A 21,998-nucleotide genomic window follows, 5' to 3' on the forward strand; every position below is an offset into this window, starting at 1 on the left:
TGTTTGGAATGGCGGAATAAGGCAGGTAGTGAGTCACCAACCCAGTGTTCTGCCTTTCTGAGGATTTTGCCTGACACATGACCTCAATCCCCAAGGTCCAGAGCCAGCTCTGACTCATGCATGTTAAGGAAGGCCAGGACAGTCTAGGTGAGGACGGTGTGTGATCATACAATCTTGTTTCAAAACAAACCAACCCCACCAGTTTGCTTACGATGGCTTAATGAGAAAACGTTGCCCCGTGTAGTCTGCTGGGCCAGCTGGCTGCTGGCTTCTTCCTCACAGATTCCTCTGGGGAACTCCAGCTCTTTATGGTTGCACCTTCTTTCTTCCCTTACTTTATCTCCTCTGGGCTCCATCCTCCCTCCCGTCCTTCCCCAAGGGTGTGACAACGACTGTCAATTAAGACAGTTCAGATAGGCTATTAAGGCACTTGGCAAAACTTAAATCTCTGGCAACTGGAGATGAGCCCCCAGTCCTTTCCTCAAATACTCGGGGCACTTTGTCTGAGGTCAGTGGGTCCAAGATGACCACTCTTTGCCAACTCAGGACCATGTGGTATGCACTGTCATTTGGGCAGGTTACACATGAATTCTCTATTTGACTGTGTTCTAGCTGTTGAACTGGGATTCCTTACTGAGTTCTTCTGGGCTGTGGCATCATTAGTCTCATTTCTAAGTTAAAGCAGCTAGGTCTACAACAAACTCAGAAATAACCGGATAGGTTGCAAGCGTGGGCACAACATCCATGGGTTTGAATCTTACGACCTCATTCTGGAGATCAGTTGGCAGAGAGAGCCCAGGGGTCCTGGGTGTCCCCATATAGATTCTGACGAGCTCAGCTTGGCTGTGTAGGTTCCCCTGCACACTGAGAACACTTGACAAAAGAAACTCAAGGGAGGAAGGACTTACTCCAGATTAGAGTTGAGTAGACACCGTCCATCATGATGAGGAAGACGTGGTAGTGGGCGTGGCCGATGGCTCTACTGGCGGGAGGGAGGTTGTTGGTTCACAGCTCTGTGAGTCAAGGAGCAGGGAGCTATGTTGAAACCCACTCAGTGGAAGGAGAGACTCCATCACAGAAAGCTGTCCTGTGACCACCACATGAAGACCTTGACACACCCACACCCACAGACACACGCACATTCATAGACACATACACACTGAATTAATGTAATAAAAATCTTTTAAAAATGTAAAACCTGCTGCAACCTTAAATAATACAAAGGGGTATTGGTTCTTTCCTTCCAAAATGACCAACATCCTTCCCCGGAGGAAGCCGGTGCCTGAAGTTTCTCATAGGGATTTTCAGATTTATTCCACAACCATTGGGGCAATCTGTGTGACGTGTGCTGTGAACCTGTGTGACGACGTGCTGTGTGCCTTTTGTTTGTTCTTATCTCCACTGAAGTCTCAAGTAGCCTCCTGTCTGTGAAGTCCAGCCTCATTCTTTATATTGCATCCTGGTATTCCTTTTAATTAATTAATCTGTGAGCTGGTATTTCATGAGTGGATGTTTAAAACTACTTTAGACCACCGTGGGCAGGAAATATCCTTGGGCATTCTGTTGTGTGTATGGAGCTGGGGGAAGATGACATGAGGAATATGGTCTTTGTTTATTTTCATAGCTGTGACCAAAACACCCACAGGAGGAACTCGAGGGAGGGAGGCTTATTTTGGTTCACAGTTTCATCAAGGATTTGAACAGTTCACCCAGGGATGGGTGTAGCTCAACAGAGGAGCAATCGATTAGTGTGCTCAAGCCCTTTGTTTTAATCCCTAGCACCACAGAATAAATGCTTGTAAACTTATCTGTCACCTGAGCATAAGATTCCCTCTAAAGTGGAAGAAGGCCCTGCCACTCTGAGTACTGACACACTTGAGAACTGACTTTTTCCATGATGGACCCCAGAGCAACCCACACTGGCTCCATACTGCTTTCCATGTGACCCTAGCTTGCAGTGAGACAGATATTTATTGATCTTTCTTGCATGGAAAAAGGGGGTTTATTTATTTTAAAATTATTTTTATTTATTTATTTTATTTTTGTTTTTTCGAGACAGGGTTTCTCTGTGTAGCATTGGAGCCTGTCCTGGAACTCACTCTGTAGCCCAGGCTGGCCTCGAACTCACAGAGATCTGCCGCCTCTGCCTCTCGAGTGCTGGGATTAAAGGCGTGCGCCACCACCGCCCTGCTTAAAATTATTTTTAAACTAATTCACTTATATATTTGAGGGGCTGGAAGATGGCTTGGTGACTCAGCCCATGCCTAGCTGCGTGATGCCCCGAGTTACATTCAGCAATGCTCCCCATAAACCCCAGAGATAATTTAGACTTTTTTAGGTCAGATGGTCTTTGTAACCAAATTCTAAATTCTACCCCATTAGTGTGCAAGCAGCCACAGACAGTATGGAAATGAGAGAGCATTCCTGTTTCTTTTTTCTTTTCTTTTCTTTCTTTCTTTTTTTTTCTGTGTAGCCTTGACTGTCAGGGAACTTGCTCTGTAGACCAGCCTGGCCTCAAACTCAAAGAGATCCGCCTGCCTCTGCCTCCCAAGTACTGGGATTAAAGGCGTGTGTCACTACTGCCCTGCTAACATTCTTATTTTTAAAATCATTTATTTTGATGTGTATGAGTGTTTTGCACTCATGTATGTCTGTGCACTGTGTGCCTGGTGCCCACAAAGGTCAGAAGAGGATACTGGGTCTGCTGAGATTAGAGTTGCAGGCAGTTGTGAGCCTCCATGTGGGTGCTGAGAAATTAACCAGGTTAAGGGCAGCCAGTGCGTTTAACAGCTGAGCCATCTCTCCAGCCCCCACCCTCTCCGTTTACATTCTTGAGGTGGTGGAGGGAAGCCAGCAGCAGTAACTGACCTCTTGACTTCTTTTGTATATGGAGTAATCCATCCTCATACGCTCAAGGCATCATTTGTGTTGAATCTCTATTGATTTCCTACCCCAAAATTCCAGTATGTGACAAGGGTAACAGACACACAGCTCAGCTGACTGACACTGAGGAGCAGAGAAGTGTGACTTTGATAACTTCAAGGAGCCATTTATACAGAAGACTCCAAACCCCTTGTTCTGGTGTTCGGTTCTGGTTCCACCCTGACCCTGGTGAATTACTCTCCTCTCTGTGCCTCAGTTTGCTGAGGATAACTACACTACGTGCTTACACTGTTGTTGAAAGACTAGAGGTCGGTGAGATGGCTCCGTAAGCAAAGGTGCTTGGTGCCAAGCCTGAGTTTGATTCCCAGGTCCTATATGGTGGAAGGAGAAAACTGACTCCTGCAAGTTGTCCTCTGACCTCCACACGAGGCACATGCACCCCTCCCCTTGGTACATAAACAGCACACACACACACACACACACACACACACACACACACACACACACAGTGGAATAATCCTTCTTTACATTGTGAATATGTATTACTCTGATTGGTTTACTAAAGAAGATGACCGGCCGATAACTAGAAAGGATAAGGTTAGGCAGAAGAGCCAAACTGAGAATGCTGGGAGGAACAAGGGCGGAGTCAGAGAGCCGCCAGCCAGACCCAGAGGAAGCAGGATGCATACAAAATGAGGTAACAAGCCATGAGCCCCATGGCAGCAAGTAAAGGAGTGGAAATGAGCTAATTTAAAATGTAAGAGTTTGCTAGCTAGTAACAAGCCTGAGCTATTGGCCGAGCATTTACAATTAACATTAAGTTTCAGAGTGATTATTTGAGAGCAGCTGCCAGCACAGGAAAACTCCACCTACACACACACACACACACACACACACACACACACACACACACACACACACACAAATAAAATTTAGTTTAAAAAAGAAAGAGGCAGGAGTGGGGGGCATAGTGGTACACATCTTTAGTTCTGCATTGAGAAGGCAGAGGCAGGTGGATCTATGCATTCAAAACTCCCTGGTCTACTTAGCCAGCTACAGGCCAGCCAGGAATATATAGTGAGACCTTGTCTTAAAAATAAATAAATAAATAAATAAATAAAATAGATGCTGGAGAGATGGGATGGCTCAGTGGTTTAGAACACTGGTTGCTGTGGTGATACTTTGTTTGTACTCTAACAAATAAAGCTTACCTGGAGATCAGAGTTTGGAGCTAGCAACTAGAGGCCAGGCAGTGGTAGCACACACCTTTAATCCCAGCACTTGGAATCGCATCCTTTTAATCCCAGCACTTAGGAGGAGGAAACAGGAAGTGATATGGCTGGGCAGAGAAAGGAAGTGATAAGGTGGGGTGGAGACAGGAGCTCGGTCGCTTCCTCAGTCTAAGGATTCAGTAGAGATAAGATGTGGCTGTGGCCGCTCCTTTGTCTCTCTGATCTTTCAGCATTTGCCCCTATATCTGACTCTGGGTTTTTATTATTAAGACCAATTAGGGTTCATGCTTCAGGTTGCTCTTACAAAGGACCTGAGTCCAATTCCCAACACCCAATATGGTAGCTCACAACCATCCATAACTCCAGTTCCAGGGAACCCAAAGCCCTCTCTTGACCTCTGAAGGTACCAGGCAGGCATGTGGTGAACATACATACACACTTGCAAGCAAAACACTCATAAATATAAAATAAATCATACACAGTGCCTGGCCCCAACTGGGTGGAAGCACCTGTCTGCAGCCCCAGCGCCCCAGGTGAGGACTGGCAGCCAAGATTGCAGAGCTGTGACAAGTACCTGACAAAGGGGACTTAAAGAAGCAAAGGGTCAATTTGGCTCCCAGTTTGAGGGAACACAGTCCACAGAGGCAAGGAAGAGTACAGTGGTGAGGGCAGCTCTAGCTTGGTGACAGGACTGTGAAGCCTTGTTCTGAAATCAGGAAGTAGTTGGAGGTGAGCTTGGCTAGCGTGCATGAAGCCCCGGGTTCAGCACTGCCTAAAAAGACAGGCCTGGTGGTCCACAACCGTAACTTCAGCACTGAGGAGCAGAGGCTGAAGGATCAGAAGTACAAGATCATCCTCAGCTACACAGGAAGTTTGAGGCTAGCCTGGGCTACATGGAATCCTGTTTCAAGACAAAACAAAATGAAATGAAACCAAAACCAAAACCAAACAAATAGAAACACCCCTCCCTGCAAAAAACCAGAATAAAAATCAGCCTCCAAAATAAATAAATAAATAAAAATAAATCAGTCTTACTACTAAGGTTATAATAGAATGCAGAAATAACGAACAGTAATGAAGCTGTGGAAAAATTGAAACCCCCACAGTGCTGTAAGGATATGGGAGCCCGTTCTTGGGTTCCTCCTGGCTTTACCCAGCAGGTCTGCATAGAGGATGATTAGGACCACGGGCCTGAGTGCAGGTGTCTGGGATGGTCTGCACTTGGCTGTGCTGGGGGAGGAGGTCTTTTGCTCCACCCATTGGCATCTCTATAAAAACCCTGGGGCAGAGACAGTCGGGGGCCCGTTGGAAAAGGTTCCAGGCCCTCTCGAGGCTATCCTTTATTTTCTATCTGTTTATCTCCGCAAGATTCTCCGCAATAAATCCTTCTATCTAATATTTCCTGCTGCTCGCACTCAATAAAACTCTGGGGAACTGTGGGGTTGGTGGGTAAACGCCCCACATAAGGACAGTAGTGTGGCCATCATGTTGAAAAGCAGTTGAATAGGAACTTAAAAAATAAACATAGAAGGTGAGGATATAGCTCAGTGGTGGAGTATTTGCCTAGCATATTCGAAGTCCAGGAATTGGTCATGATGGACAAATAAATAAATGAATGAATAAAATATCAAGAGGTAGCCACTCCACAACTCAGCAAAAGTTCAAAATGATAAATTCAGGATGACTGAATGGCTCCATGCTTGCACAATCCTGTGCCCAGGTGTTCACAGAGTTTCTCCCAGAGGCAGAAAGAGTCCGAATGTTGCCCACTTTTTACGCAATTTTATTACGCAAATTTATTACGATGTGAATAAAAAGGTGGATTATCCACCTAGTGGAATATTACATGGAAATAAAAAGGAGGGAAGAATTAACACAAGCCAGGTTTAATCTTGAGAACACACTATCAGGATGGAGCCAGTCATGAAGACTTGCCTAGTTTATAATTCCTTTTATGAAATGTTCGAAAGGGGCAGACACCTAAAGACACAAAGAGGGTTAGTGGTTGCCTGGGACCAGGAAGGGCGGGAGTGAGAAGACCTTACAATGGTGCAGGGTTTCTCTCTGGGGCAAAGGAACTGTTCTTTAATTAGGAAAGGGTGCTGCTTTCACAACTTCCAGAACATTCTACAAACCACTCAATTGTGTACTTTAATTAAAGGGGTAAAACTGGGCTAGCAAGATGATTTATTGAGTGAGGGTACCTGCCACCAAGCCAGACGACCTGAATTTGATTCTCACAGCCCACATAGTGGGAAGAAAGAAGCAGTTCCTACACATTGTCCTCTGACTTCCACACACATGCCTTGGCTCGCACGCCCCAACTCCCACACACAATAGATGTCATTAAAAGGGCGCATGCCATTGCATGTGAATTAATCCTTGATTTCTTAAAGGAGGAAGGGCAGAAGTGAAGAGCTGTTTTATGTACTCATCAGGAGCCTCAAGAGAGAGTCCAAACAGAAGGAACACAGTGCTCTTGGCACACCTGTGAACCAGGTCCTCTCACCACGCTTTGTTCCAACATGGTGGCTTAAACCTTTTACCTCACCATTTAGGCAGTAGGGAATCAACAGGATCAATGGTTCAAGGCTAGCCTTAGCTACATAGTGAAATCCAAATTAGCCTGGGCTGCATGAGGCTCATTCTCAAACAACAATGACAAAAAGGGCTTGCGAGATGGCTCAGTGGATAAAGGGGCTTGCACCGCAAGATTGGTGACCTGAGTTCGATCCCTGGAACCCACATAAAGGGGGAAGGAGAGAATGCATGCCACAAAGTTGACCTTTGATCTCCACCCCCATTATTCATGCATTCATGTGTGTAGGAACACATACATACACACAGTAACAATAGATTAAAAAATGTAAAAACAACCCATATTTTGTCCAAAATGAAACAAATGAGGTTCAAAGGCTCAGACTTGAGGTGACAAGAACAAAGAAGAGTGAGCATGTGAGGGCTGGCAGCCCAGCTCTGTGTGACATGGGACATATATGTCCTTCCTGGACGTAACACACACATTTGCGTGTGTAGTGTTAGATTGTATGCAGGCCCTCCAGAATACTAGATGAGTGCTCTACCACTGAGCTACACTCCCAACCATGGAGGGTGGGGGAAATCATGAGTTACAGCTGGAAGTTGCTCACTGTTGTATCTAACATGGAATTATTATTATTATTATTATTATTATTATTATTATATTATTATTATTATTATTATTGTTGTTGTTTTTCGAGACAGGGTTTCTCTGTGTAGTTTTCCACCTTTCCTGGAACTCGCTTTGGAGACCATGCTGGCCTTGAACTCACAGAGATCCTGCCTCTGCTGCCCGAGTGCTGGGATTAAAGGTGTGCGCCACCACCGCCGGGCCATGGAATTACTATTAACACTACTGTAATAATTTATGTTATTTATGACACCTTGAGTTTAAATAGGGTTGCTTACAGGAGCACCAGTGAGAAGTTGTTTGTTTGTTTGTTTTGTTTTTACTGGAGCATGAGCAACTTGCCATTGGCTACGACACTGAGGAAAATGAGCTCCTCCTCCAGGATCCATCAACTGCCAATAGGTCCTCAGCTAGGGGTGGGGTCTCATAAACCCCTCCTCCAACCATGCTGGAATGTTGATAGGCTTGGATGCATCTCCTGCAGGTAACTGTCTTAGACAACTGTGCTATCGCTGTGAAGAGGCACCATGACCATAGCAAGTCTTATAGAAGAAAATATTTAACTTGGGGTTTGTTTACAGTTTCAGAGAGTCAGTCCATTATTATCATGGCAGAGAACATGGTGGCATGCAGGGCACTGGAGTATCTGGATCCACAAGCAGAGAGAGAGAGAGAGAGAGAGAGAGAGAGAGAGAGAGAGAGAGAGAGAGAGAGAGAGAGAGAGAGAAAGAGATGGGGCCTGGCATAGACTTGAAACCTCAAAGTCCACCCCCAGTGGCACATTTCCACCAACAAGGCTATACCTCCTAATCATTCTATTCCTTCTCAAATAGTGCCACTCCCTAATGGCTAAGTATTCAAATACATGAGCCCATTAGGGCCATTCTTATTCAAACTACCACAGTAACCAAAGCCACAGTGAGCTCATGAATACAGTGTTCATGTCATATCTAGAAGACAGCATTTCACAGCTCTCCTCCCATCCTCTGGATCTTACATTGCTTTTATCCTCCTTTTCTTTTCTTTCTTTATCTTTTCTTTCTTCCTTTCTCTCTCTCTTTCTTTTTCTTTTTTTTTCTTTCTTTTTTGGTTTTTCAAGACAGGTTTCCTCTGTGTAACAGTCCAGGCTGTCCTGGAACTCACTCTGTAGCCCAGGCTGCCCTCGAACTCACAGAGATCTACCTGCCTCTGCCTTCTGAGTGCTGGGATTAAAGGTGTGCACAACTACCGCCACCAGGCCCTACCCTCCTTTTCACTGACAAATTATTCTTGAGAAAGAGGGGGAAAAAACAGAGTCAAAGGTTGAGCAGCAGTCAAGCATTAGGAATTTAGACCTCATCATTCCCAGTCTTCAAATGAAATGACTGTGGTCCCTGAGACATGAAGTCACTTGACAACAGCTTAAACCCAATACCAGACTGGAACTCACACTTGGACAGTCGTTGGAAGCGCTAAGGATGGTTCAACTTCACTGTCAATGTGACAGGCTTTAGAATCACCCAGGGTACCCACCTCTGAGTCTGTCTGTCGGAGCTTTTCCAGAGAGGTTTAGGCTTGAAGGGAAGACCTACCCTGAATCCCCTGTGGACTGGGGTTGCAGACTGAATAAAGAGAAGGGAGCTGAACACCAGCTTTTGGTGTTCTGCCTCTGGATTGTGGAGGCAGCTCTCTCAAGTTCCTACTGCTTGGACTGCCTTTCTCTGTTGGCTGTCCCCTTAAACTGCAAGGGAATACATCTTTTCTTCCTTATGTTGCTGTTATCAGTATTTTGTCACAGCAGTGAGAAAAGTAACACAGATGTGTGTGTGAGAGAGAGATAGACAGGCAGACATATATATATATATATATATATATATATATATATATATATATATAGAGAGAGAGAGAGAGAGAGATTGTTTAGTATGTATGTGGTTATGGGCTTTAACGTGTGTGTGTGTGTGTGTGTGTGTGTGTGTGTGTGTGTGTGTGTGTGTTTAAAAGACAGGGTCTGACTATGTAGCCCTGGTTGGCCTGGAACTCTCTATATAGACCAGGCTATCCTCATGGACATCCAACTGCTTCTGCCTCCCAAGGGCGAGCGTTGAAGGTGGAAGCCACAAGGCCTGTGCTTTCGCTTTTAGTGTATTACTTTAAAAAAGATTTTGTTTTATTTTTTATTTTGTGTGTGTGTGTGTGTGTGTGTGTGTGTGTGTGTGTGTGTGTGTTTGTGTGTGTGTGCCCTTGGAAGCCAGAAGAGGGTGTTGGATCCCCTGGATCTGGAGTTATCAGTTGTGAGCTTGGAACAGAACTCAGGTCCTCTGCAAGAGCAGCAACTGTTCTTAACCACTGAGACATTTCTCTAGCCCTGGTGCATTATTAATTTTTAGTTATATTGGTGTGGGGTGCGTGCACCATTACAGGGGAATGTGAAAGCCAGAGACTGACACTGGCTGTACTTTTTTATTGCTCTCCTTGTATTCCTTTAAGACAGGATCTCTCACTGAACTGGAAGCCTGCTATTTGGGCTAGATTGATTGGCTGGTGAGTTCTTGGTATCTGCCTGTTTACCTTTGCCTTCCGATGTTGACATTACAGGTGTGTGCAAACGTGCTTGGCTTTTTATGTGGATGGTGAGGATTGGAACTCAGATCGTCATTCTTGTGTAAGAAACTGCTCCTACCCAACAAGTCATCTCCTCAGCTCCACTTCTGTTGGTATATTACTTAAATTTTTAAATTAAAATTATGTGCATGTGTTTATGGATGTACTTGTATGTTTATAGGTCAGAGGATCATTGGCAGGAACCAGTTCTCTTATTCTACTAAGTGGGCTCTGGGGATTGAACTCAGGATGTCAAGCTTAGCAGCAATCCTCTTGACTTGCTGAGCCATCTTGCTGGTACCAGGATAATACATTATTATCAGTCCTTAAATACTACTTCAAATTTAGTTATCTTCTTTATCATTTTGCAGATAAGAAAACCAATGTTTTAAGAATTAAGGAAATGAAATAGATAAATGGTTGTTTTAGCCACTAAGCTTTGATTTGTTAGTGGAAAAGCTAATAGGTAAATCACAGTTGTATAAGACAAAGGTTTCAGAGAATGGATCTCAACAGGTAGATATTAAAAAAACAAAACAAAAACAAACTCAAGCTGAACACAGTGGCCCAGGTCTCTAACCCTAACATTTGGTGGAGGTGGAAGCAGATAGATCTCTGTGAGTTTGAGGCCAATCTGGTCTACATTGTGAGTTCCAGGACAGGCAGAACTATATAATGAGACCTTTTCTTGAAAAAAACAAAACAGACAAACAAACCAAAACAAAAAACCTCAGTATAGGGGCTGGAGAAATGGCTAAGTGGTTAAGAGTACATATTGCTCTTGCAGAGGATCTGAGTTAGGTTCCCAGCACCCACATCCAGTGACTCATAACTGCTTGTAACTCATGTCCTGATTATAATAATTATTATTTACTTATTTATTTTTATTAATTTGACACAAACTAGAGTTATCTGGGAAGAGAAACTTCAAGTTGAGAAAGTGCCTCCATCAGATCGCCTGTGGACAAGTGTGTGCGGGCATTTTCTTGATTGATGGTTGATGTCTGAGGGCCCAGTCCAGTGGATAGTGCCATCTCTGGGCAAGTGGTCTTGGGTTCTCTAAGAAAGAAGACTGAGCAAACTATGAAAAATAGTCAATAAGCAGCTCTCCTCCACAGTCTGTCTCAGTTCCTGCCTCGGCTTCCTGTCGTGATGAACTGTATCCTATGAGCCAAATAAATTCTTTCCTCCCTAAGTGGTCTTTGGTCATAGTGGTCTATCACAGCAATAGAAAGCAAACTAAGACAGTCCAGTAGTGGAAAGGTGACCCAGTGCCTCTGGCCTTCTTGGGCACCTGTACTCAAGTGCGCATACACAGAGTTTAAAAATATAAAAATAAACCCTAATGAAAAAACAAGGAGTATCTTATGAAGCTCAGTGTGGTGGAAAATGGCTTTAACCCTAGCACTTGAAGCAGAGACAGGCTTATGGAAGGGCCCTGACCCTGTTTAATATGGAGACGAGGGTATGTTTATGTTTTCTCACAGAATGAAAATGAAACTCATTGGCTGCCTGAAAGATTGTTTCAGTGTATGGAACAGAGAGATGCTGATCCTGATGTTGCTCATGACCATCCAGAGATGCCAGAGTGAAACCTATTGGGCCTATGTTCCTGATCCACCAATTTTATATCCTGCGACTTGGGAAGGAAAAGAAATTGTGGTTGCAATTAATGATACCAGGCTTTTAGATCAACTTGCCACCCAAGAGTTCCAGATTGCTCCCAGTTTTCTTATATTGGATATTGGTAAAGGGATTCCTGTATGTTTTGCAAAAAATATTACTTTGGAGGGATGTCTTGGATTGCTTCCTCAAGATGGTTGGTTAATGGTTGTTGGGGGGAGGGTGGGGCGTTTTCTTTAGTGGTGTAGCCACTGAACAACTGCCCATGCTCCTGAAAGCAGCCCCCCAACCCCTCAACCCTCCACTCCACTTTCGTAAGCAAGCCCAATAAAACTCATTAGGTCACTAAAACACAGGCATGAAAGCAGAATGGAGGGGAACTTGGTTGGGAAGAGGAAAGGTATCAGCTTGAGTGGGAGGGGCACAGGAGAGGGTAATGGTGGATTTTTCTAATTTCATTTCTGTTGTTGTGATGAAACAACCCTGACAAAAAGCACCCAGAGGAGGAAGGGCTTCTTTTAGCTTCTAATTCCAAGCATAGCCATCATTTCAGGAAAGTCAAGGCAACAAGAACTTGAAGCATCCAGTGTCATCACATCGGTAGTCAAGGGCAGCAAGAAATAAATGTATGTGTGTGTGCTTGCTTGTGCTTGGCTCTTCGACCGTTCTTGTTCTCCACTCTTACACAGTACAGGACATCTTGCCTAGGGAATAGTGCCACCCACAGTGGCTGGGTCCCTCTAAATATCAATTAATTAAGACACACACTCCCAGATATGCCCACAGGCCCTCCCAATGTATACAGTCCCTCACTGAAATGCTTCCCAGGTCATTCTAGATTGTGTCTAGTTGAAAAAGCCAAGTATGTTGGGAGTAGTGGTGCACACGTTTAATCCCAGAACACATTCATGTTCTGGACTGTAGTACCTCTGAAAGTGATCTTATTGGAAGTAGGGTCACTAAAGGGATATTATTACATTTACACATTGTGTGTGTTAGACAGAGAGGAAAGAGAGAGAGAGAGAGAGAGAGAGAGAGAGAGAGAGAGAGAGAGAGAGAACATGTGCATGCCATGGTGTACAGAGAAGTCAGAGACAACAGGAGTGGGATGTCTTCTACTACCATGTGTGTCCTGGAATAGAACTCAGGTCACCAGGCTTGGCAGCAAGTCAAGTGTCTTTAGCAGGTAAACCATCTCACCAGCCACACAGATCTAATTCGTGACTATGGTCATATAGAAGCAGGGTGGACTCCTAACTCAATGTAACTGCTGTCTTTGTAAGAGAAAGGGAGTGTAGGAAGGAGAGAAAACAGACAAAAACAAAAACACAGAGAGAGACCTTGTGACGATGGCTGGAGTAAGACAGCTGCAGGCCTCAGAGTGTGGAAGATGGACCATCAGCTGCCCTGAGGTAAAGAACGCTGCTGTGAGGTAAGGAACAGCGTGCTTCCATAAAGGTTCTATGGGAACGGGGCCCTGCCGCCATCTTGATTCTGACCTTCTGTCCTCTGAAACTATTAGGTGGTGAATTCAAGTTGTTTTGAGCTCCCTGATTGGTTGTAGTTTGCTATAGAATTTTTTGAGAATTTAGACAGAAGCCATAGTGGGATTTTAATTTATGTTTCAAGAGCAGTAGGGAAGCTGACACGGGGGGGGGGGCGGGGGGCGGGGGGGCGGGGGGCGGGGGGCGGGGGGAGCTGGCTATGGTATGGATAGGTACTGGCTAGCTTTATGTCAACTCGACACAAGCTAGAGTCATCTGAGAGGAAGGAGTCTCAGTTGACAAAATGCCTCCATAAGATCAGGTTGGAGGCAAGCCCGTAAGGCGTTTTCTTAATTGGTGATTGATGTGGAGGGCCCAGTCCATTGTGGGTGGCGTCATCCCTGGGCTGGTTATCCTGGGTTCTATAAGAAAACAGACTGAGTAAGCCATGGGGAGCAAGCCAGTAAGCAGCACCCTTCTACGGTCTCTGCATCCGCTCCTGGCTCCAGGTTCCTGCCATGGTTGAGTTCCTGTCCTGACTTCCTTTGATGATGAACAGTGATGTGGAAGCAAAAGCCAAGCAAACCCTTTCCTTCCCAACTTGCTTTTTTTTTGTGGTGTTTCATCACAGTGGTGGTAACCCTAACTAGGACAGGAGGGAAGCAAGAAGGCATGAAGGAGACCAGTCAGGGGTGGGTGTGGTTATTCAGGAAGTGGGGACAGTAGCTTGGACCCTGGGTCACTGAGGGTGAAGACAGAGGCTGAATGCACAGATCCTGGGTCACAGAGAGGGAGACAGGGATATTAACAGTGGCACATGGCGTGTTAAACAAACACAAAACTTTCAAAAACCTGAGGCAGGAGGATTGTTATGAGTTTGAAGTAGGCCTAGGCTTCAGAGTGAGTTATAGGTCAGGGCTACAAGAGGGCCCCCTCCCTTTCAAAAAATAAATACTATATGTCATTTTATAAAGTATAGTAGTAGTAGTTACAAGCATATTATAAAGTATATTTACTATATGTTATGTATGTGATGGTTAGCTTTTCTTTAAAGTTTTTTTTTTTTTTTGGTTTTTCGAGACAGGGTTTCTCTGTGTAGCTTTGCGCCTTTCCTGGATCTCGCCTGTAAAGTTTTTTTTTGTTTTTTTTTTTTAATTTTAAATTATGTGGGGGTGGGGGCGTGGGGTATGTGCATGTGAGTGCAGGTGTCCTTGGAGGCCACCTGGATGAAGCAGGCACTGGATACTCTGGAGCTGGGGTTATAGGCGATTGTTAGCTGTCTGATGTGGGTGCTGGGAACCAAACCTAGGTTCTCTGACAGAGCAGAACACGCTCTTAGCCTCTGCGCCAGCTCTCCAGCCCTAGTGATAACTTCCTTTTAACTGCCAGCTTGACGAACTCTAGAATCATCTGGAGAGAGTCTCAGTGAGAAACTGTCAGGATCAGGTTGGCCATGACCTTGAGGCAGGAAGACTCACTCTGAATGTGAGAAGTATCATTTCATGGCCGATGACAGTGTGGCAGAGGAGAGAGAGCTGAGCGCAAGGGTGCATTCATCTCTTGCCGTCTTCTGTTTATGTACTGCAGCTGCTTCTCCCCAGCTCCAGCTGTTGTAACTACCTGCAATGATGGACTGTAGCCTGGCACTGTGAGCCAAATAAATCCCTCCTTCCCTGTGCCAGCTGGTCTCATGTCAACTTGACACAAGCTAGAGTTGTCTGCAAGGAGGGAGCCTCAATTGAGAAAATGCCTCGGTAAGATCCAGCTGGAAGGTATTTTCTTAGTTAGTGATCAGTGGGGGAGGGCCCAGCCTGTTATGAGTGGTGCCATCCCTGGGTTGCTGGTCCTGGGTTCTATAAGAAAGCAGGCTGAGCAAGCCATGAGGAGCAAGCCAGTAAGCAGCCCACCTCCATGGCCTCTGCATCAGCTCCTGCCTCCAGGTGCCTGCCCTGCCTGAGTTCCTGTCCTGACTTCCTTTAGTGATGGGCTGTAAGGTGGAAGTGCAGGTGGAATAAACCCTTTCCTCCTCAGCTTGCTTTTTGTCATGGTGTTTCACCACAGCAATCGCAACCCTAAGACACTCCCTCAGTTGCATTTGTCAGGGTGTTTTGTCATAGCAAGAGGAAGTGAAACTAGGGGAAAACATATATGTATAATGTACACACACACACACACACACACACACACACACACACACACACACGCACGCACGCACGCGCAGGCGCATGCGTGATTGTGAGAAGTGGCTCAATCGTGCATTAAGCAGTGCCTTTAATTTTACAGAATTACATTCTGGAAGTCAGTCCAAATCAGCTTGTGGAAACAAGCCTGTTAATGACTGCCTGCCTGCAAATCTGTCACGTGTGCATGACGTAACTGACTTCAGCCACCTTCTATTCCTCTTCTCCACTCCCCACCTTTCTTAAGTGCTCTCTCTCTCTCTCTCTCTCTCTCTCTCTCTCTCTCTCTCTCTCTCTTCCTTTCTTTTAATTACATTGCTTGGCTGTGTATGTGTGTGTGAGTACAGGTGTGTGAGTACAGGTGTGTGCCTGCCACGGCACATATGGGAGGCCCAAGGCTTGCAGAACACAGAAGCATGCATCCTGAAGCACCTGGCTCTGTATTTCTATCCATGGTAGCACATGCTCCTTTAAGACACAATCATCCAGCAGGACATGATAAATGTCCACTGTGTTTCACTCAAACACTCACCTCATGCTGTAAGAGCTAAAGACACCCCAAATTTAATAATCTCCAGAAAAGAGCGTCTGCAGCCTCACACCCCTCTGCCTCAAATCCCACCCCCCAACATGGTGAACACTGCCCTCTGTCAGCACTGGACTGAGAACACAACAATCTCCTTCCTCACTTCTCATTCAGAGGAAGTACTAAGATCCCCCATTATTTATTGATCCCCCAGCAGAACGATAGAGTCCTTAAGCCTAATTATGTGGGGGAATGGCTGGGATGTTGGCAGAATGGTAAAACTCCTTCGGCTAACGCCCGGCATATGTTGGAGGGATTCAGCTAGCTCACATATCTGTCTGTACTGTTAATAGAGTAGGTTACATGCCAATTACCCAGGCATCCATCAGCCGGGGCTGGGTACAATGAAGGCAGTGTTCACACACTTGATGGGCACATTCCTTCTCCACATCAGAAGCAGCTGGGCCAGATAAAAGACCCCTGGGTTTCAAGATTTAGGAGTGTGCTAGGGTTGAGATGAGATTGCCCTGTCCGCAAGCTCCTGCAGGCATCATTCACCTGGATTCTTTGGGGGGGGGGGGGGGCAGAGGAAAGTTCGTGCTTCTCACTGGTGTTCAGCCCATTTCCTGCTCAGGCTTGCTGGCTGTCTGGGTGGAGGTGCTGAGGAAGAAGAGAGACACAAAGCCACAAACAGATTCAGTGACAAAAGACACAATAATCGGAGAGGGTAAATAGATCCAATAAAGGGAGAAGCCGGCCCAAGCTCTGGTGGCTGGTTTTAGAACGCACCGTCTAAGACAGCTCCCTCCTAAGAGTTTGTCCCCGTGTGGGGAGAGATGCAGCCTGCCCCGCTCTCTTCCCTTTGATGTTTCTTTTTCGTTCTTTCTTCCTCTGATGCAAGAAAGGTGGTTTGGAAATCTTGCAGTATCACCAGAAAAAAAAAAAAAATGTTGCTTCTGGTGGTATTTTTAACCAAGCACGGAAGCCAAAATGTCTAGAACCTGGATAGAGAAAGCAAGCAGCCCCTGCTCTCTTTCGAGTATCCTCCAATGTTGCGGGCAGAGAGCTCGGCACCAGAGACGGAGTCAAAATGGCAGATGTTGGAGACTTGGGGGTGGGGGTGGGGGTGGGGGTGGGGGGCAGGGTCATCTGAGACTCCCCAGCGATTTCTTCCTCGACTCTACGTCTCGGTCCCCAAAATGAAACAGTTGCTGTCCACTTGCCTAAGACTACACAGCCAAGTCCCAGCGCAACAATAAACAAACAAAACCGAGTGGGCCCTAGGACCGGCTTCTCAGGGCTGCCTTGGCACCCCGCTGGCCGATCTCTGATAGAGCCGGGACCTCGCTGCTCTTTTAAAAAATTACCCACAGCTATTGAACAGGCAGATACAACACGCTAGCCATCATTTGTGTGTGATTCCAGCTTCGTGTCTTCTCCCTCGATCTCCCAGATGAAAATACGGTAATTAACTCCATGCAGAAGGGGGAGGGGAGCTGTCTCCTCTCTCTCTCTCTCTCTCTTTTTTCTCCCTCCTTAGGCTCCAAAAAGAGTTCTAGCAGATAATTTGGACTGAACATGAAAAGGCAGAAGCTGCTTAGAGCCGCCCAAATGAAGTGCTAGGTTGGTGAGACCTCCGAGGCTGGGCTGGTGATTTCGTGACATGAAAAGCAGACATTTATCTGTTCCATGGAGATGCAATTTCTACTAGTCAATCAGGCACGGGGGGAGGTCAGACAATAGGCAGTAGGTCCTTTTTCCATCTCGAGAGACACTCAATTCTGGTTGTATTTGAGCATTTTAACTAAATTTAAAGGCATCAAAATGATTCCTGAGAAATACCTGTAAACTAAGCTGTGACAATTTCAAGTGATCAAAATGAACTGGGAATCTCAGCTTCTCTAAGGAAGAAGTTGGGTTGTGACTGCCCACCCCCCCCACCCCCCCCAGTTTCAAATCCTCGAACTGTTCCGTCACAATCCATCTTTGCATTAAATTTGGTTCCAAACTTGACCCCACCCTCCTGAATAAAACAGTTAATGAGGTGATAAATTAAGTGTCTAACTTTCCCCCCAAGCACAGCTGCGGGGCCAAGGAAGGGGGGGGTCCCAACAGAAGAACACCCTGGGGAAACAAGAGAAAGACACACTTGCCCGGAACTGTTGTGGGTTCAATAAATTATAAACCAGCTTCTCAGTATTTCCTTGCCTGGAAAATACACATGCAGAAGTGATCAGGGGCTGTTCTGACCTTCCGTGTGGTGTTATCAACCCCAGAACACACAAATAGTGTTCGTTTGCAACTTGTGTTTATTACAGTAAATGCTTGGCGAGGTGAGCCCCCTGAAACACATGGAGACTCCCCCCACCTCCCCGCACAATCTTACAAGTGTCTTTCCTCCCACCCCCCTTTCACCATTTTTACGCATGCCTGAGGCGGAAGAAAAATGGAACAGAGAGCTTCCAAGAGTTAATTGGGGAGGGAGAAGGCATTTTCAGAGGTTCTGTTTCTAAACGCTGTTTGCGGTTCTGGCCCCACGTGGAGGGGCACAAGACCTGATGTGACCAGGATGGTGAACAGAACTGCCCAGGCAAGATAGGATTTCATCTTTAAGCAATTTCACTCTTGTTAAACTCACAGGAGGTTCTGTCCTGGGTTACAATCCGGAAGCTTCTCTGTCTCCCTCCTCTTCAGGAGCCAGCAGGGAACAAAGACACCAACAGGGGGGGGAGAGAGAGAGAGAGAGAGAGAGAGGGAGGAGAGAGAGAGAGAGAGAGAAGAGAGAGAGAGAGAAGAGAGAGGAGAGAGAGAGAGAACCACCATTTGGCGCAGTCCCAGCCATAATGCCAGGGGAAAAAGGTGCCATTCCTATGTGGGCGACTAATAAATGACATCCCAGGTCTAGTAGGCAACAGAAATTCACCTGGGATGTACCGGAAGTGGACGGGCATGATTACTGCGGGGTATTTGCTCATGTTTGCCTATTTTTTCTCCCATTTAATAATTTTAGTTTAAACACCCTTTCAAAAGGTTCACACAGTATAAATTAAACTCACCCCCTTAAGCGTGGGTCTCACTGGATATGGCTAGTAACCACTTAACACTGACAGTTCCAGACATCTTCTCTAATACGTATTTAAATACACTAGTATCATTTAAACGCACTGTTGTGAACTTTGGTTTACCTTAAAAAAGGGTCTATCGTAAGCAGTTTTCAGTATACGTATTTTAAAGAGTAAGCTTGCCAGTTTAAGGTGTTGGTGGTGGTGAGTGAGCATTTGTTACTGGGGAACACACAGTGTGACCTTCCCTCCCCCACAGACAGTGACTGCAGTTGTCTGGGCTCCGTTTCAGGGTCACATAGATTGCACTAGTGTGTATCAGACACCTTAGTTTTTACGCAAATATCTTTTGTCTTCATGATAGGAAAACTCGATCACTTTAAATGATGGAAAGATATCTCTTTTGAGCGCTATTCCTCAGTGTTTCATGTGTCCCTCTGACCGCTTTCCAGGTGGCTTTCAGCCTTTGGTTATGTAAACATCGACGTGGTAAGTTCTCTATTCTCTTGTGTACCCTGAGATTTTTCTGCTCCAACATAGTCCTCCTTTTGTCGGGATTCCTATTTCCCCACACTTGGCCCCAAGATATCTGAATTCAAAGAACTACTGGTCAAATTTAACTTTTTGTTAAGTGACGGTATGACCATGCCGTTGGACAGGCAGCACAAACCGTGTCTCTCGTGGTGGGTTTTTGTTTGTCTGTTCTCTTCCATGGCTCAGAGTAACCCCCGCCCCCCCAATCTTCCTCCCCCCCTCCCCCCCAGCCACCTTCTTGCCGTTTTAAACATCTCCTCCATCGTGGGCAAGAGAGACTCTAGAAAAACAAAGAAAGTGGGTGTCCTCCAGGGGTCAGCCACCCCAAGATCTCCCCTTTGGTAGCTTCTGCCTGCTTTGAATTGAATAATTCTCCCATGCCTTTCATCCCAGGCTCGGGCGAAAGATCGAAACCCCCACTAACAACTTAGGTGTTGCCCGCTGCACTCTGCGGGCAAGAGCGAAGCCATTAGGACTTAGAACAAAAGTATGTCCTTGGAAGAAGTGGGTGGAATTTTATGCTGAGGAGGCGGGAAGACATCTTTTCTGGGGGAGGAGTCTCATTTTATAAAACTGCCGAAAAACCTTATGGAAAAAAAAAAGAAATCAAGTGTCCACACCTCATCCTCGGCTCTGCTGATGAAATGTCCCTGTCCTTTGTCTTCACGTGTGCACAGATCTCCGCATTGTTCTGGGAAGGAGGAAATTTGTATTAAGGAGGAGGACCACTCCGTAAGCCTCGAAACAAATGAGCTAATTGAGAAATTCAATTCAGGAAGCAGGGAGGGGAAAGTGAAAGAGGAATCCCGCAGCCACTGTGCGGAGCGAGAGCCCAAGCAGCTGCCTTCAGCTAATGTCAGGGCTGGAGAAGGACGGAAAAGAAACTTCCCAAGCTTGTTTGCTGTTTATCTTCAGGATTCCTGGAGCTCCCTGGCTGGTAGAGAGAGAGAGAAAGAGAGAGAGAGAGAGAGAGAGAGAGAGGAGAGAGAGAGAGAGGAGAGAGAGAGAGAGAGAGAGAGAGAGAGAGGAGGTCTAGGAAGCCAGTTTAAGAAAGGGAGCTGTTTAGAAACCCCAGAGAGAATGGGAGACCTGTGAGTATTTGACACAAAGAAACAGGAGACAGAGCCAAGTGCTTGATGTAAAAATTTGGGTGAGAAAGCCAGCCAAGGATCCAAAAGAAGAAAAGAGTGAAAATTCCAAGAGCTCACCTCTCCTCTGTGATGTTGCTTAGTGGAGTAGATGTGTGTGTGTGTGTGTGTGTGTGTGTGTGTGTGTATTGTGTATGCACCAGAACCCAGGACTTTATATATGCTGCCCCCAAGGTTTGTTTTACTGTGTTGCTCAAGTAAACACTGTATTAGAGAACATGCTTCATAGTATAACCTCAGAGGCTCCCTCCAGGTCAGCATGAACCACACTATCTGGACTTTGAGATTGGAACTGGAGGGGCATACTCTTGTCAGGAGCATAAGGCTCTCTCTACAGGACAAAAGTGCCCCCCCACCCCCCACAGGCACTCAAGTGCACTTGGGTCATTTAAATATTTCTGCATGCACATGGCTCTGAACCTGCAACAGCTCAGGAGAGAGGGAAGAGGCATTGGAAGCCGGAAGGTACGCTAAAACCAAGTCAGCGTCATTGGGTAATGGAAACCACTTCCTTCGGGTGGGTTGCTTCATTTCCCTACTGTGAAGAGGGCAATGATAATAATGAGGGACCGTTTATAGATGTGTACTTTATGCACAGGCCTGTAAAAATAATTTTAGAATGTATTTATTTTGTTTTACCTGTCCATGTGTGTGTTTGCTGTGCCAGAGTGTATGTATGTGCATTACATGCAACCAGGAGGCAGGGGAGGTCAGAGGAGGGTGTTGACTCCCCTGGACCTGGAGCAACAAACAGTTGTGAGCTGCCTGGTGTGGGCTCTGGGAACTGAACTTGGATCCTCTGAAAGAGCAGTATGTGCTCTTAACCTCTGAACCCTCTCTCCAGCCGCCCCCATCAGTTTTTTTTTTATGTTAATAAAGAATGATACTGGGGCTGAAGAGATGGCTCAGTGGTTAAGAGAACTGGTTGTTCTTTCAGAGGACCCAGGTTCAATTCCCAGCACTCACATAACAGGTCACAACTATCTATATAACTCTAGTTCCAGGGGATCTGATACCCTCACACAGACATACATATAGACAAAATATCAATGCACATAAAATAAAAGTAAATAAAGCATTAATGAAAAAAAACCCAAGAATGATACCTTTTGTATTCTAGGCCTTGAGCTGAAAATTCTGAACACTCTATGCCAACAGTTATTCCTGATAAATCTATAAGGCAGGTGTCACTAAAACAAATTGTGTGTGTGCATGTGTGTGTGTGCGTGTGTGTGTGAACTCAAGTTTTCAGGCTTGGTAACGAGAGCCTTTCTTGGATGAATCACTCACCCATCACCTGCCACCTCTCATTTTCTTTCCTTTTCTCTGTTTTGGGAAGCAGGGTCTTACAACCCAGACTTTGAACTCATCATGTAGCCAAGGATGGCCCTGTAACCAGCAGTTTCTCGGTCCTGCCTGGCCCCAAGGTACCACAGCTACTTATAAAATAATCACTCAGAGGCTCATATTACTTTCAAACTGTATGGTCTATGGCTTCAGCTTCTTGCTAGCTAGCTCTTTCATCTTAAATTAACCCATTCCTATTAATCTATATGTTGCCAAGTGGCCATGGC

This window comes from Peromyscus californicus, unplaced genomic scaffold (assembly GCF_007827085.1).
Source record: "Peromyscus californicus insignis strain IS unplaced genomic scaffold, ASM782708v3 Scaffold_7__1_contigs__length_154581171, whole genome shotgun sequence".
Classification (NCBI taxonomy): Eukaryota; Metazoa; Chordata; class Mammalia; order Rodentia; family Cricetidae; genus Peromyscus; species Peromyscus californicus.